Below are 14,884 nucleotides of genomic sequence, written 5' to 3'. Positions count from 1 at the left end.
TTGGGAGTGGTGCGTGGCCAGGAACATCTACCTGATGGCAGTACACCTCCCCGGAGAAGAAAACACCATAGCAGACACTCTAAGCAGGGCCCCTCTCTCAAATCACGATGGTCCCTTCACCAGGATGTGGCCGATCGCCTGTTCAATATGTGGGGGGTACCGGAGGTAGACCTTTTTGCGACCCACGCGAACACCAAATGTGCTCTGTTCGGTGCGCGTCGGAAGCCCAGCCTGTCGCTGGGGTGCCTGGGGGACGCGTTCCTCCTCAATTGGAGGGGCGTCTCCTTTATGCCTTCCCACCCTTCCCCCTTCTGTTGCGGGTGGTCTCAAAACTTCAGAGGGAGGGAGCGAACTGTCTTTTGATCGCTCCGTGGTGGCCCCGCCAACCTTGGTTCTCCCCCCTCCTATCCCTCTGCAAGGGAACATTCGTCCGCCTGGAGAACAGACCGGACCTCCTTCTGTCTCAAGGGGATCAGGTCTGGTATCCAGAGGTGTTCAAGCTGCACCTGACAGCATGGAGGATACTCCCGGAGAGCTAGACGCTTTCTCCGGACTGTCTGGGCCGGTTTTGAGATTTATGGAGGCCGCCCATAGAGAGTCAACCAAAAAGTCATATTTGTATAAATGGTCGTGGTTTTCTAAGTTTGCTACGGAGAAGGGTCACGACCCGTCCCACGCTCCGATCCCCGTAGTCTTAGATTTTTTGGCTTCCTTGTCAGAGGCAGGGCTTTCTCTGTCATCCTTAAGATGTTATTTAGCAGCGATAGCATGGTTTCAGAGAAAATCGGGGCTCCCCTCATGTTTTTCTGATCCTCTCGTTAGGATCTTTCTGAGAGGAGTTGTTAATGTGAATCCCCCGGCGGCCCCTGTGGCTCCGGGGTGGGATTTAGAGTTAGTTTTTGTCCGCGCTTATGAAACCCCCTTTTGAGCCTCTGGCAACAGTGGATGTTTCCTTCCTGTCATGGAAAGTCGCATTCTTGGTGGCCATAACTTCGGCTTGCCGTGCCAGTGAGTTGTGCGCACTGAGATGTGATCCTCCATATTTGAGGTTTCACAAAGATAAAGTAGTACTCCGCACGGACATTTCCTTTCTACCTAAAGTAGCATCGCGTTTTCATCTATCGCAAGAGTTGGTTCTTCCAGCGTTTTTTCAGAACACCGTTTCTCCCTTAGAAAAAGGTTTGCATATGTTAGATGTTCGCAGGGCTGTCGCTTTTTATGTTGACAGAACCGCGCAGTTCCAGAAGTCCAATAGGTTATTTGTCAAGTACCAGAAGGATGCCAGTGGCCTTCCAGTTTCTACTCAGCGTTTCTCTTCGTGGACCGTCTCGGCAATCCGCTTGGCATATCAGATGGCGCGTCGAGACTTGCCTAGTCAGATTAGGGGCCATTCCACAAGAGCTGTTTCCACATCGGTGGCTTTCATGAGAGGTGTCTCGTTGGATGCCGTCTGCAGAGCAGCTACCTGGTCTTCCCCTCTCACGTTTGTGTCGCACTACAAGATGGACGTCGTGTCCAAGAGAGATGCGGAGTTTGGAAGGGCAGTCCTCTTCTCTGCGGTGGCATGACGCCCACCAGCCTTATCTTTCAGCTTGTAAGTCTACCACTTGTATGATTCACAGGGACCACGACAGGGAATTATAGGTTGCTTACCTGTAACCGTAGTTCCCTGAGTGGATCCCTGTGAATACATACAATCCCGCCCATCCTCCCCTCGGGTCATGCCTCCTGGGTTCCAGCTGCTTTGCGGTGTAAGAGAACTGAGGTTAGGGCCCGCCCACTGGCTATTTATGGGGACGGAGGGGAGTGGGCGGGCTGGATCTAAAATTTGTTACTTTATCTTCTAGAAGGTTCCGAAATGCTCTGCGCAGGCGCAGGAAATACCACTTGTATGATTCACAGGGATCCACTCAGGGAACTACGGTTACAGGTAAGCAACCTATAACTTTGTACAAAATAAACTTGTTCTCTTTTGTTTGAAGACTGCCTCATCTCCATTAATTCTGCGTCCAGTGTGCCATATCTCCCAATAATACCTCACATCACACATTGGTGGCACCATTAAGAGTAATAAATAATAAATTGTCCCTCCTCTCTCCTAATTCGTTACAGTGGGGTATAAAAGCAATGAAACAAATGGTTAGATACTTAAAGAGAGAAAGGAAAAGTCATGCATAACAAAATTCAAAGATAAAAATGGATTGTTGAAGGAAGGGAGAAAGGAAATAGAAGACATAATGAGAGAATTTTACGGAAATATGTACCAAAAAGAACAGGTGAATAATGATGAGATCAAAATTGGGAATAAATGGGGTTTTAGACATAACAAAAGATAAATCTGGCAAAAAGGGAAAGACAAAGCAAAGTTTATCAGGATATTACCCCAAAAAATGCATACAATTAAAGGAAGAATTAGGCCTTTCTGACATATGAAGACACTGCCACATTAAGGAGAAAGACTACACTTTCTTCTCTAATAGGTATAAAATGTGGTAACGTACCAACATGATCTGGGGAACTAAAACAATCTTAACTAATATGGCTAGCTCTAAAAATACTTTCCATAATACACTCTGACCATGCCCAAATCGAAATGACTCTAGGGGAACTCCAGGGAATAGCAAAGGGATTCAAGTGGAAACTTAATGATAACCTGCTCAAAGACCCTCAAGAACAAGAAATAAATAAAGCCAGTCTAAAGGAATTCTTCAAATTTAACTCAGAAAAGGAGACTTCAATAAATATTATCTGGGATTCCAGCAAAGCATTCATCAGAGGTCAACTTATAGAACAAGGAGAATTAGAACCTGGGAAACCGAGGTTAAATCATACCCACATAACACCAAAAAACGACAACATCTAGAAATACTAAGGAAACAATTGAACACACTACAAATAGGAGAAATAGAAAAGAAACTTAAATTTGCCAAACAACAGCACTTTGAAAATGCAAATAAGATAGGGAGATGGCTGGCAAGAAAAATTGCTATTAAAAAACAATCCAGACACATTTCAAAAATAGAAGAAGGAGAGAAAAGCTATTACAATGCAAAAGACATTATAAAACAATGTGAAGGTTATTATAATAAGCTATTCAAAACTGACAATATTCCAAGAGAGAAAATATCACAATACTTAGGGATGCAGACTATTGGGAGATTGACTGAAGAACAGAGAGAAAAACTAAATCGAAAAATTACACATAAGGAAATAAACAAGGCCATAAAGAATATGCCTTCCAATAAAGCCCCAGGCCCAGGCGGCTTTACTACTTTGTATTACAAAACATTTTTAGAGATCTTAACCCCACCACTTCAGAGGGTCATGAACAAAGCAATGGAAGAAAGGACCATACCAGATACATGGAAAGCTGCAACAATTTCAATGATACATAAAGAAAACACTGATAGTACTCAAGTAAAAAACTACAGACCTGTTTCATTACTCAATGTTGACTACAAAATCTTTTCGAGTATTCTATCCACAAGACTAAAAGAGCTACTAACCTCAAGACTAGAAGAACAAGTGGCTTTCTCTCAAAACATCAACTAAAGGACAATATAAGAACAATAACAAATGTTATCGAATACTACGAAAAAATAAACAGAAAGAGGTAGTGTCGAAGGCTTTCATGGCCGGGATCACTGGGTTGTTGTAGGTTTTTCTGGGCTATATGGCCATGTTCTGGAGGCAATTTTTCTCCTGATGTTTTACCTGCATCTATGGAAAGCATCCTCAGAGGTAGTGAGTTCTGTTGGAAGTAGGAAAAATGGGTTTATATATCTGTGGAATGACCAGGGTGAGACAAAGGACCCCTGTCTGCTGGGGCTAGCTGTGAATGTTTCAGCTGATCACCTTGATTTGCATTCAATGGCCTGGAAGCACCTGGGGGGGATCTCTTGTTGAGAGTGATTTTATGTGCCTGTTTGGTTCCCTTCTGTAGTTTTGCTGTTGTAATTTTTGAGTTTTTTAATACTGGTAGCCAGATCTTGTTCATCTTCATGGTTTCCTCCTTTCTGTTGAAATTATCCACATGCTTGTGGATTTCAATGGCTTCTCTGTGTAGTCTGACATGGTGGTTGTGAGAGTGGTCCAGCACTTCTGTGTTCTCAAATAATATGCTGTGTCCAGGTTGGTTCATCAGGTGCTCTGCTATGGCTGATTTCTCTGGTTCGAGTAGTTTGCAGTGCCTTTCCTTCTTCCCGCTCCTCTAGCCCTTCAAAAAGGGCGCGGAAATTGCCGGTGCCGGGCCCGACAGTGGCCTCTAGACCCCCTTCTGGGCATGGGGAGGTCTCCTCGAGGCCGCAGCAGCAGCAACAACCGGCTCCTGGGGCTTTGGCGCAGGCGCAGCCTTCAGCGTCACCGCAAGCTCCGCCCACGGTGCAGCTCTCGACGCTGACGCAAGCGCCCATTCCGTTGCCATCTCAAGCTCCGCCCCTGATGCAATGAGATGCCCCGACTCCACCCAGCACTGCGACGCCGGTCAGGGAGGGTTTGCTTAGCCTGGCCCCCTTGCTGCAACCCACGATCCCGGCGGCGCTGCCACGGCCAGCGGAAGCCTCCTCCACGGAGTCTTTGAGGGAGCTGGGGGCTGAGGCTACCGAGCCCAATCCTCCTCCGCTTTCGGGGCCGCTTCCCTTGGCTTCAAGCTCCCCCACGTCGGCCCGATGTGCAAGGGGAGGGGACAGAAGGAGAGCCAGATCCCCCTCGCGCCGATCTCGCAGGGGCAGCAGAAGGAGTCGTCGCCGCCGATCTCCCTCCAGGTCTGCTTCATCGTCCTCCTCTTCTTCCTCCTCATCCTCATCCCCCCCAGCCAGACGGTCTAGGAGGGGAAGGAGGGGCTCCTCTCGCCTCTTGAGATCCTCCTCCAGATGGAGCGTACCTCCAGCCATGCCTCCACTCTTTGCAATGCAGCAGGGTTATTGGCAGATGACCCCTCAGGGTTATGTGTTTGTGGGGCCTTCGATGCCTCCCCAGATGCCTCAACGGATGCCTCCCCCTTGTGCTGACCGACAACTTGAGAGAGCACGATTGGACAGCCTGCATGATGTCCCTCCAGTGCAAGCGGCTGGCGGGGCAGCATCCACATCTGTTGCTTCAGCCATTGTGCCTGCTTCAGTCATTCCAGTCCAACCTCTTGCCTCTGGCGTTCCATCGCTTCAATCAATGACTGCTGCACCAGCTGAACACCTGGATCAACTTCCTGGTCCATCTGCTGCAGGACATGAGTCTAATTTGGTTGAGCTGGCTGAGTCTGATTCTTCTGACGATCCCTCGGGCTCACGTAGAAGAGCAAGGGACATTGACTTACCTTTGCCCCCAGATTTCAACAAGTTCGTGGCTTTGATTGGCCGAATGGTTAAGGCCTTAGATCTCCCTGCCCCCAAGGTTTCTAGCTCGGTGGAGGATCCGATGTTTCCATCCGATGAACAACAAGCTCCATCCACTTCTGCCCTCCCCTCCCTGCCTTACCTGCTTAAGTTGGCCAAAGTGGAGGAGGTTTCGCCGGCATCTGTGCCCGCGGTGCCCAAACGCATAGACGCAATGTACAAAATTGACTTGTCTAAAGCAGATTGGGTCTCGCGCCCAACCAAGCCCAACACTATTGTAGCTGAAGCTGCCAAGGCTAGGCGTCCAAAAGGGGCGTCCTTGGCCCCTCTGGACAGAGAGGGCAAAAGAATTGATGCCATGGGTAGAAAGGTCCACCTGTCAGCTGGTTTATTTGCTCGTATGTCGTACTATGCGACATACATGAGTGGATACCAGATGTTCCTTTGGTCTAAAATTCTCCCTTACCTGGAGCTTCTACCCGTGGATGAACAGCGCTTGCCTAGAGCCCTCCAATCTGAAGCCATTGCCTTAGCAAAGTTCCAGAAGGACTTTGCTAAGCATATGGCTGAAGCCACAGGACGGCTTTTTGCCACTGCCACTTCAATGAGAAGGCACGCTTGGCTCCGCTCCTCCTCCCTCTCTGAAGAGGGCCGGGCCTTGGCGGAGGATTTGCCAATGCATGAGCAGGGCTTGTTTGATCCACAAATGGATGACAAAATTAAACACACCCAGGAGGTTCGTCAGGCCATGAACAAGCTAGGCCATCCCTCCCAACCATACTATCAACAGAAGCCGCGTTGGCAACCCTCCCCTTACTACCGTAAGAATTATTTTAACAATTTTTCGGGTAGCAATAGACCGCGTGGTGGAGGTCCTAATCGATTCCAATACTCTAAGAAGCAATCCTTTGCGTCCAAGAGCAGATTCCAACCCTACCAGGGTAAAGGGAAGACGCAAGGTGGCCCCAAGCGGCGTCTTTGATGTAGCCAAAAGGGAGACCGTGTTGCCCCAGTTGGACAATGATGCGGATAGTTCTGGAAATCCCCTGTTGGGATCTGATGTTGTTGTTAATACTTCCACAGTTTCATTACCCCGGGAGGGGGATCCTCCGATTTTTGGTGACAGGTTGTCCGAGTTCTTCCTTTTATGGCAAGACATAACTTCAGACTCCTGGGTTCTTAGAATAATCAGGGAAGGGTACTCCCTTGAGTTTGTTGACCTTCCACCTGTGGGTCACTTGCGTTCTACCCCCCCTTCTGAGGAGTTATGGGAGGAGATCCAAACACTGCTTCAAAAAGGGGCGATCTCCCCCTTAGACCCGGCCATGTTTCCTCAATGTTTCTTTTCCCGCTACTTCTTAGTGTCCAAGCGTGGGGGCGGGGTTCGTCCTATTATGGATCTGCGGGATATAAACAAGTTTATTCTTTCCAGAAAGTTCAGAATGGTTTCTTTGTCTTCTATTATGCCGCTTCTTAATAAAAACCTTTGGTTCATCACCATTGATTTAAAAGATGCATATTTTCATTTGTCAATTGCGGCACATCACCGTAGGTTCTTATCCTTCCTGATTGGGGATTGAGGCTATAGTTTTAATGTTCTCCCTTTTGGCCTCATGACCGCACTGAGAGTATTTACAAAATGCATGGTGGTGGTCGTCGCTCACCTCCGAACGCGGGGCGTGACGGTTTACCCGTATTTAGACGATTGGCTTTTTGTGGCTAAATCTAGGTCAAAACTGTTGGACGATGTGTCACTCTCGCTCTCTCTCCTCCAGTCTCTAGGACTCATAGTGAATTGGGAGAAGTCCAACCTTACCCCTTTGCGCAGGATCCAATTCATTGGTGCGGTGCTGTATTCCACGGTGGAGAGGGCTTTCCTCCCAGAAGACCATTTCATGGCACTTCGGACCCTTATAGACCAGATCCTTGCTTCCTCCAGAGTGTTGGCCAAAATGATCCAGATCCTGCTAGGCCACACGGCCTCTACGACCTTGGTGGTTCTCCATGCTAGGCTGAGGTTGAGGCCCCTCCAGGCCTGGTTTCTGGGGGTTTTCAATCCTCTCACGGACGACCCGGACAAGCATCTTGTTTTATCCCCGAGGGCGCGAGAATCTATCCTCTGGTGGCAGGACCGCTCCCATGTGTGCTCTGGCCTGTCATTCCATCAACCTTTCCCCTCTCGTACGGTGACTACGGATTCCTCAATGACGGGGTGGGGGGCCCACTCGGAGGGGCTCATGATCCAGGGTACATGGTCTGTGGAGGAGAAGATGTGTCATATAAGCTTCTTGGAGCTCCTAGCGGTAGACAGGGCCATAAAAGCCTTCGAACCAGTACTAGTAGGAAGAGTGGTGCAACTGCTTACGGACAACACCACCGTTATGTTTTATATAAACAAACAAGGGGGAACGCACTCCCAGAGACTGTTAGAGCTTACTCTGCAAATCTGGGAGTGGTGTGTGGCCAGAAACATCTACTTGTTGGCAGTGCATCTTCCGGGAGAAGAAAACACCATAGCAGACACTCTAAGCAGGGCCCCTCTCTCAAATCACGAATGGTCTCTTCACCAAGATGTGGTCGACCGTCTATTCGATATGTGGGGGGTACCGGAAATAGACCTCTTTGCGACACACGCGAACACCAAATGTGCTCTGTTCGGTGCGCGTCGGAAGCCCAACCTGTCGCTGGGGTGCCTGGGGGACGCGTTCCTCCTCGATTGGAGGGGGCGTCTCCTTTATGCCTTCCCACCTTTCCCCTTCTATTGCGGGTGGTCTCAAAGTTACAGAGGGAGGGAGGGAGCTGTCTTTTGATCGCCCCATGGTGGCCCCGTCAGCCATGGTTTTCTCCCCTCCTATCCCTCTGCAAGGGAATGTTCGTATGCCTGGAGAACAGACCGGACCTCCTCCTCTCACAAGGGGATCAGGTCTGGTATCCAGAGGTGTTCAAGTTGCATCTGACAGCATGGAGGATACTCCCGGAGGTCTAGGCGCTTTCTCCGGGTTGTCTTGGCCCATCTTGAGATATATAGAGGCCGCCCATAGAGAGTCGACCAAGAAGTCATATTTGTATAAATGGTCGCATTTCTCTAAGTTTTCCTTGGAGAAGGGTCAGGACCCATCCTGCGCTCCGGTCCCCGTAGTTCTAGACTTTTTGGCTTCATTATCAGAGGTGGGTCTTTCCCTGTCGTCCCTGAAATGCTACCTAGCAGCAATATCATGGTTTCAGAGGAAATCAGGGCTACCTTCATGTTTTTTTGACCCTCTCATAAAGATTTTCCTGAGGGGGGTTACTAATGTGAAACCCCCGGCAGCCCCCGTGGCTCCGGGGTGGGATTTGGAATTGGTTTTGTCTGCGCTTATGAAAGCCCCCTTCGAGCCTCTGGCAACGGTGGATGTCTCTTTCCTGTCATGGAAAGTCGCATTTTTGGTGGCCATAACTTCGGCCCGCCGTGCCAGTGAGTTATGTGTGTTGAGATGTGATTTCCCCTTATTTGAGGTTTCACAAAGATAAAGTAGTACTCCGCACAGACATCTCTTTTCTACCTAAGGTAGCATCACGCTTTCATCTATCACAAGAATTAGTTCTTCCAGCGTTTTTTCAGAACCCCGTTTCTCCTTTAGAAAAGGGCTTGCATATGTTAGATGTTTGTAGGGCTGTTGCCTTTTATGTTGACAGGACTGCACAGTTCCGGAAGTCCAATAGGTTGTTTGTCAAGTACCGGAAGGATGCCAGTGGCCTTCCAGTTTCGGCTCAGCGTTTTTCCTCGTGGACCGTCTCGGCAATCCGCCTGGTGTATCAGATGGCGCGTCGGGACTTGCTGCCCCAGATTAGGGGCCACTCCACGAGAGCGGTTTCCACATCGGTGGCCTTCATGAGGGGTGTCTCTTTAGATGCTGTCTGCCGAGCAGCGACCTGGTCTTCCCCTCTCATGTTTGTCTTGCACTACAAGATGGACGTCGTGTCCAAGAGAGATGCAGAGTTTGGAAGGGCAGTCCTCTTCTCGGCGGTGGCATGACACCCACCATCCTTATCTGTTAGCTTGTAAGTCTACCACTTGTATGATTCACAGGAACCACGACAGGGAATTATAGGTTGCTTACCTGTAGCCGTAGTTCCCTGAGTGGTCTCCTGTGAATACATACAATCCCACCCGTCCTCCCCTTGGGTCATGCCTCCTGGGTTCCAGCTGCTTTGCGGCGTAAGAGAACTGAGGCTAGGGCCTGCCCACTGGCTATTTATGGGGACGGAGGGGAGTGGGCGGGTTTGATCTAAATTTTGTTACTTTTATCTTCTAGAAGGTTCTGAATTGCTCTGCGCAGGCGCAGGAAATACCACTTGTATGTATTCACAGGAGACCACTCAGGGAACTACGGTTACAGGTAAGCACCTATAATTCACCTTGGAGAAGGTGGGGTTCGCAGATTCTTTTTGTACGGTCTGCCAAGGCTTTAATTGTGCTTATTTATTTATTTATTTATTTGGAGTGCTTCTACCCCGCCCTTCTCAACCCCCTAGGGGGGACTCAGGGCGGCTTACAAAAGGCACAATTCAATGCCTAACAATTCACAAAATACAATACACAAATTTACAATACACATGTGGATAATTTCAACAGAAAGGAAGAAACCATGAAGATGAACAAAATCTGGCTACCAGTATTAAAAAACTCAAAAATTACAGCAGCAAAACTACAGAGGGGAAACAAACAGGCACATAAAATCACTCTCAACAAGAGATTCCCCCCAGGTGCTTCCAGGCCATTGAATACAAATCAAGGTGATCAGCTGAAACATTCACAGCTAGCCCCAGCAGATAGGGGTCCTTTGTCTCACCCTGGTCATTCCACAGATATATAAACCCATTTTTCCTACTTCCAACAGACCTCACTACCTCTGAGGATGCTTGCCATAGATGCAGGCGAAATGTCAGGAGAAAAATTGCCTCCAGAACATGGCCATATAGCCCGGAAAAACCTACAACAGAAAGAGGTAGCTCTAATGTTTCTAGATGCATTCGACAATGTGAACTGGAAATTTGCCACCTCAGTCTTAAAAGAGATGGATATTGGGTATCAGTATATGAATGCAATTAAGGCAATCTATTCATATCAAACAGCTAAAATTTCCACAAATGGCCAACAATCAACCAGTATCCCCATTCAAAAAGGGACAAGACAGGGTTGTCCCCTCTCCCCTTGGCTTTTTATTTTAATTTTAGAAGTTTTGTTAACAAATATAAGGAAATATGACAAAAGGACTAAAAACAAAATATTCTTACAAATTCCACGCTTTTGCAGATTATGTAGTCTGCATTATAGAAGACCCTATAGATGGTATAAATAATTGGTTTCAAGAAATCCATAAATTTGGTGAAGTAGCAGGATTTAAAATAAATAAAGAAAAAACACAAATTACTAAACATATGTGCAAATAAAGAAAAAGAATTACAAGAAAAACAGGAATTAAAATTGTTACAAAGACAAAATATTTAGGAATAACAATCACAGCTAGCAACCAACACTTACTGAAAAACAATTATGAAAAGAAGTGGTCAATAATAAGAGAAAAATTGAAGTCATGGGTAAATCTAAATCTTTCCTTGATAGGGAGAATAGCTACAATTAAGATGAGCATTTTACCAGACATTCTCTTTTTGTTTCAGACCCTTCTGATAATAAGACCCAAATCAATGTTTCAGAAATGGCAGAAAGAAATAGGAAATCATATCTGGAAAGGTAAAAACCACAGAGTAAGTTTTTAAAATTTGACTGACGATAAGAAAAGAGGAGGCCTGGGACTTCCAGACATTTAATTATACTACGATGCTGCCATTTTAACTTGGATAAGAATCTGGTCATTATTAGAAAAAAAAATAGCCTTAGAAGGCTTTGATCTTGTACAGGAGTGGCACAGATATTTATGGAGGGGGAAGGCAAAGAAAGAAAGATAATTTAAAAACCACTTCACAAGAGCAGCCCTCATTCGTTTTGCTTTTTGATCTTCGTATATTGCCCCAATCGCGTTTTGAAATTGATAGCCCATGTCCATTTCCTGAAAGAGTAATTTATAAAAGTAATTTGAAAAGGAAAATTGTGAGAGTAGGTTGGAGGAGAAAGACAAAGAATTATTGGAACAACCTATTAAGAAGACAGAAATAGAGGAAGTTACTAAGAATTTAAAAGCTGGGAAAGCTTCAGGTTTGGACGGTCTGGGAACAGAATATTATAAAAGCTTTAGAGAAGTATTGACTCCAAAATTATTAGAACTGCATAATGGAATAATGAAAGGAGATAAGATGCCAGAATCATGGAGGAAGTCATTAATAATAATATCAAAACCTGATAAAGATTTAACAGACCCAGGGTCATATAGGCCCATATCATTAGTTAATCAGGATGCAAAGATTTTATCTGCTATAATAGCTAACAGAATGAGTAAATGCATGTACAAGTATATTAAAAAAGATCAGTGTGGGTTTGTAAAAGGACGACAAATGCCAAATTTGATAGGGAGAGTATTAAATAAAATTTGTGTGACTCAAGAGAGAAAGATAAAAGTAGGGATATTATCATTAGACATTTTTAAAGCTTTTGATTGTGTGGAATGGGGGACATTAAGGGAGATTGCGAATAAATTTGGAATGGGAAGTAGAATAAAAGGAATATTAGAACAATATTATTCAAGGAATTCAGCAGTAGTAACTATAAATGATGGAGTGACAAAAGAAAGAAAAGTGACAAGGGGAACAAGACAAGGTTGCCCAAGGTTGCAATTTTGTTTGCTATGGTGATAGAATTATTTGCAAATACCATTAGGAAAGATAAGAATTTAGAAGGGCTAGGAAGTTGAGTCTATTTGCTGATGATACATTGTTATTTATTGAAAAGTAGCTTGGGGACCTGGCGCTATCTGGCTTATTTGAGAAAGGAATTGTGTTTCAAGGTTGGTCTTTATCAGTTATTTATATGGTTCACAGTGGTCTCAGGAAGTTAGTGAAAGTTCTGCGAGTCCCATCATCTGTGGTACATACTCCTGCAAACAGTACCGGAATGTAGAGTGGGTCATGTGGGCTCTGTGTGCCAAGTGTGATCTTGATCGGTCATTAGATGAGGGTTGCAGCAGCCTTTGGGAAGTGACTGGAGGTACTTGAAGTCCCATCATCCATAGTCTGTCTTCCTCGAAAGTGCACCAGGATTTAGAGTGGGTCATAGGGGCTCTGTGTGCCCAGTTTGGTCTTGATCAGTCCATGGCGAGTCCCATCATCCATCGCCAATTTCTTCCAAACCACACCAGGATGTAGAATGGGTCATGCGGTCTTCAGTGTGAATTGTGGTCCTGATCCATCATTGTTGGCAGTTGTAATTGTCTTAGGAAGGGAGTGCAGGTATTGCAAGTCCCATCGTCTATGGTGCATCCTCCTCCAAACTGCAGCAGGATGTAGAGTGCGTCATGGAGACTCAGTGTGCCAAGTTTGGTCTTTATCGGTAATTGGATGAGGGTTACAGTGGTCTCAGGAATTCAGCAAAGGTACTGCAACCCCCATAATCCATGGTCCATCCCTGGCCAAACCACACCAGAACATAAAGTGGGTCATGAGAGGTGCCAAGTTTGGTCTTGATCAGTCATTGGATGAGGTTCACAGCGGTCTCAGGAAGTGAGTGAAGATATTGCAAGTCCCATCATCCATGATCCATCCTCCTGCAAACAGCACCAGGATGTAGAGTGGGTCTTGCGGGCTCTGTGTGCCATGTGTGGTCTTGATCAGTCATTGGATAAGGTTCACAGAGGTCTCAGAAAGTGAATGATGGTACTGCTAGTACCATCATCCATGGCCCATCCTCCTCCAAACTGCAGTAGGATGTACAGTGGGTCATGGGGGCTCTGTGTGTCAAGTTTGGTCTGTATTGGTAATTCTCTGACATAGGCGAAGGCCTTTTTTCTCTTCTCTCTTGTCACCTCAGAATCTTGGAGTTTTCAGGCTGGCCAATCAGAGACCATATGTAAATTTCCTTCTCTCATGTCCCTGCTTTTCTCATTAACCCTTTTCTCCACCAGGGGGTCCTGTTGAGGTTGGCCAATCAGAGACCATATGCAAATAGCAGCACAGTGGCAGCCAATCAGAAAGCTGGCACATACACGTCCGCCACACGTCCGCCGCATACAAACACTCTCTTTTATTATATACTAGCTTCTGGACCCGGCGCTCCTGGATTATTTGAGAAAGGAATTGTGTATCAAGGTTGGTCTTTAACAGTTATTTATATGGCTCGCAGTGGTCTCAGGAAGTTAGTGAAGATACTGTGAGTCCCATCATTTGTAGTCCATCCTCCTCCAAATTGCACCAGAATGGAGAGTGGGTCATGGGGACTCTGTGTGACAAGTTTGGTCTTGATCAATCATGGGATGAGGGTCACAGTGGTTTCAGAAAGTGAGTTTAGGTACTGCAAGTTCCATAATCCATAGTCTGTTCTCCCCAAAACTTCACCAGAATGTTGAGTTGGACAAGGGGGCTCTCTGTGCCAAGTTTGGTTTGGTCTTTCTTGGTATTTGGATAAGTGTTGCTGTGGTTTCAGGAAGTGAGTGAAGGTACTGCAAGTCCCATCATCCATCATCCGTCCTCCTTCAAACAGCATCGGAATGTAGAGTGGATCATGGGGGCTCTGTGTGCCAAGTTTGGTCTTGATCAGTCATTGGTTCAAGGTCGCAGTAGTTTCAGAATGTGAGTTTAGGTACTGCAAGTCCCATCATCCATGGTCTGTCCTCCTCGAAAGTGCACCAGGATGTAGAGTGGGTCATGGGGACTCTGTGTGCCAAGTTTGGTCTTGATCAGTCATTGGCGAGGGTCTCAGGGGTCTCCGGAAGTGAGTGAAGTGACTGCAAGTCCCATCATCCATTGTCAAATTCTTCCAAACCGCACCAGGATGTAGAGTGGGTCATGTGGGATCTCTGTGTAAATTGTGGTCCTCATCCATCATTGTTGGCAGTTGTAATTGTCTTAGGAAGGGAGTGCAGGTATTACAGTCCCATCGTCCATGGTGCATCCTCCTCCAAACTGCACCAGGATATAGAGTGCATCATGGAGACTCAGTGTGCCAAGTTTGGTCTTTATCGGTAATTGGATGAGGGTTGCAGTGGTCTCAAGAATTGAGCAAAGGTACTGCAAGTCCCATAATCCATGGTCCATCCCTGGCCAAAACACACCAGGATGTAAAGTGGGTCATGAGAGGTCTATGTGCCAAGTTTGGTCCTGATCAGTCATTGGATGAGGTTAACAGCGGTCTCAGAATGTGAGTGATAGTACTGCAAGTCCCATCATCCATGGTTCTTTGTCATCTCAGAATCTTGGAATTGAGGCTGGCCAATCAGAGACTATATGCAAATTTCCTTCTCTCATGTCTCCGTTTCTGTCATGAACCCTTTTCTCCACCAGGGGCTCCTGTTGCAGCTGGCCAATCAGAGACCATATGCAATGAGCACCACAGTGACAGCCAATCAGAAAGCTGGCACATACCTGGTCGCACCACCACATTTCCGCCACATACAAACTTTGACTTT

The sequence above is a fragment of the Anolis sagrei genome, chromosome Y (assembly GCF_037176765.1).
Source record: "Anolis sagrei isolate rAnoSag1 chromosome Y, rAnoSag1.mat, whole genome shotgun sequence".
Classification (NCBI taxonomy): Eukaryota; Metazoa; Chordata; class Lepidosauria; order Squamata; family Dactyloidae; genus Anolis; species Anolis sagrei.
This window is presented reverse-complemented; position numbering follows the sequence as displayed.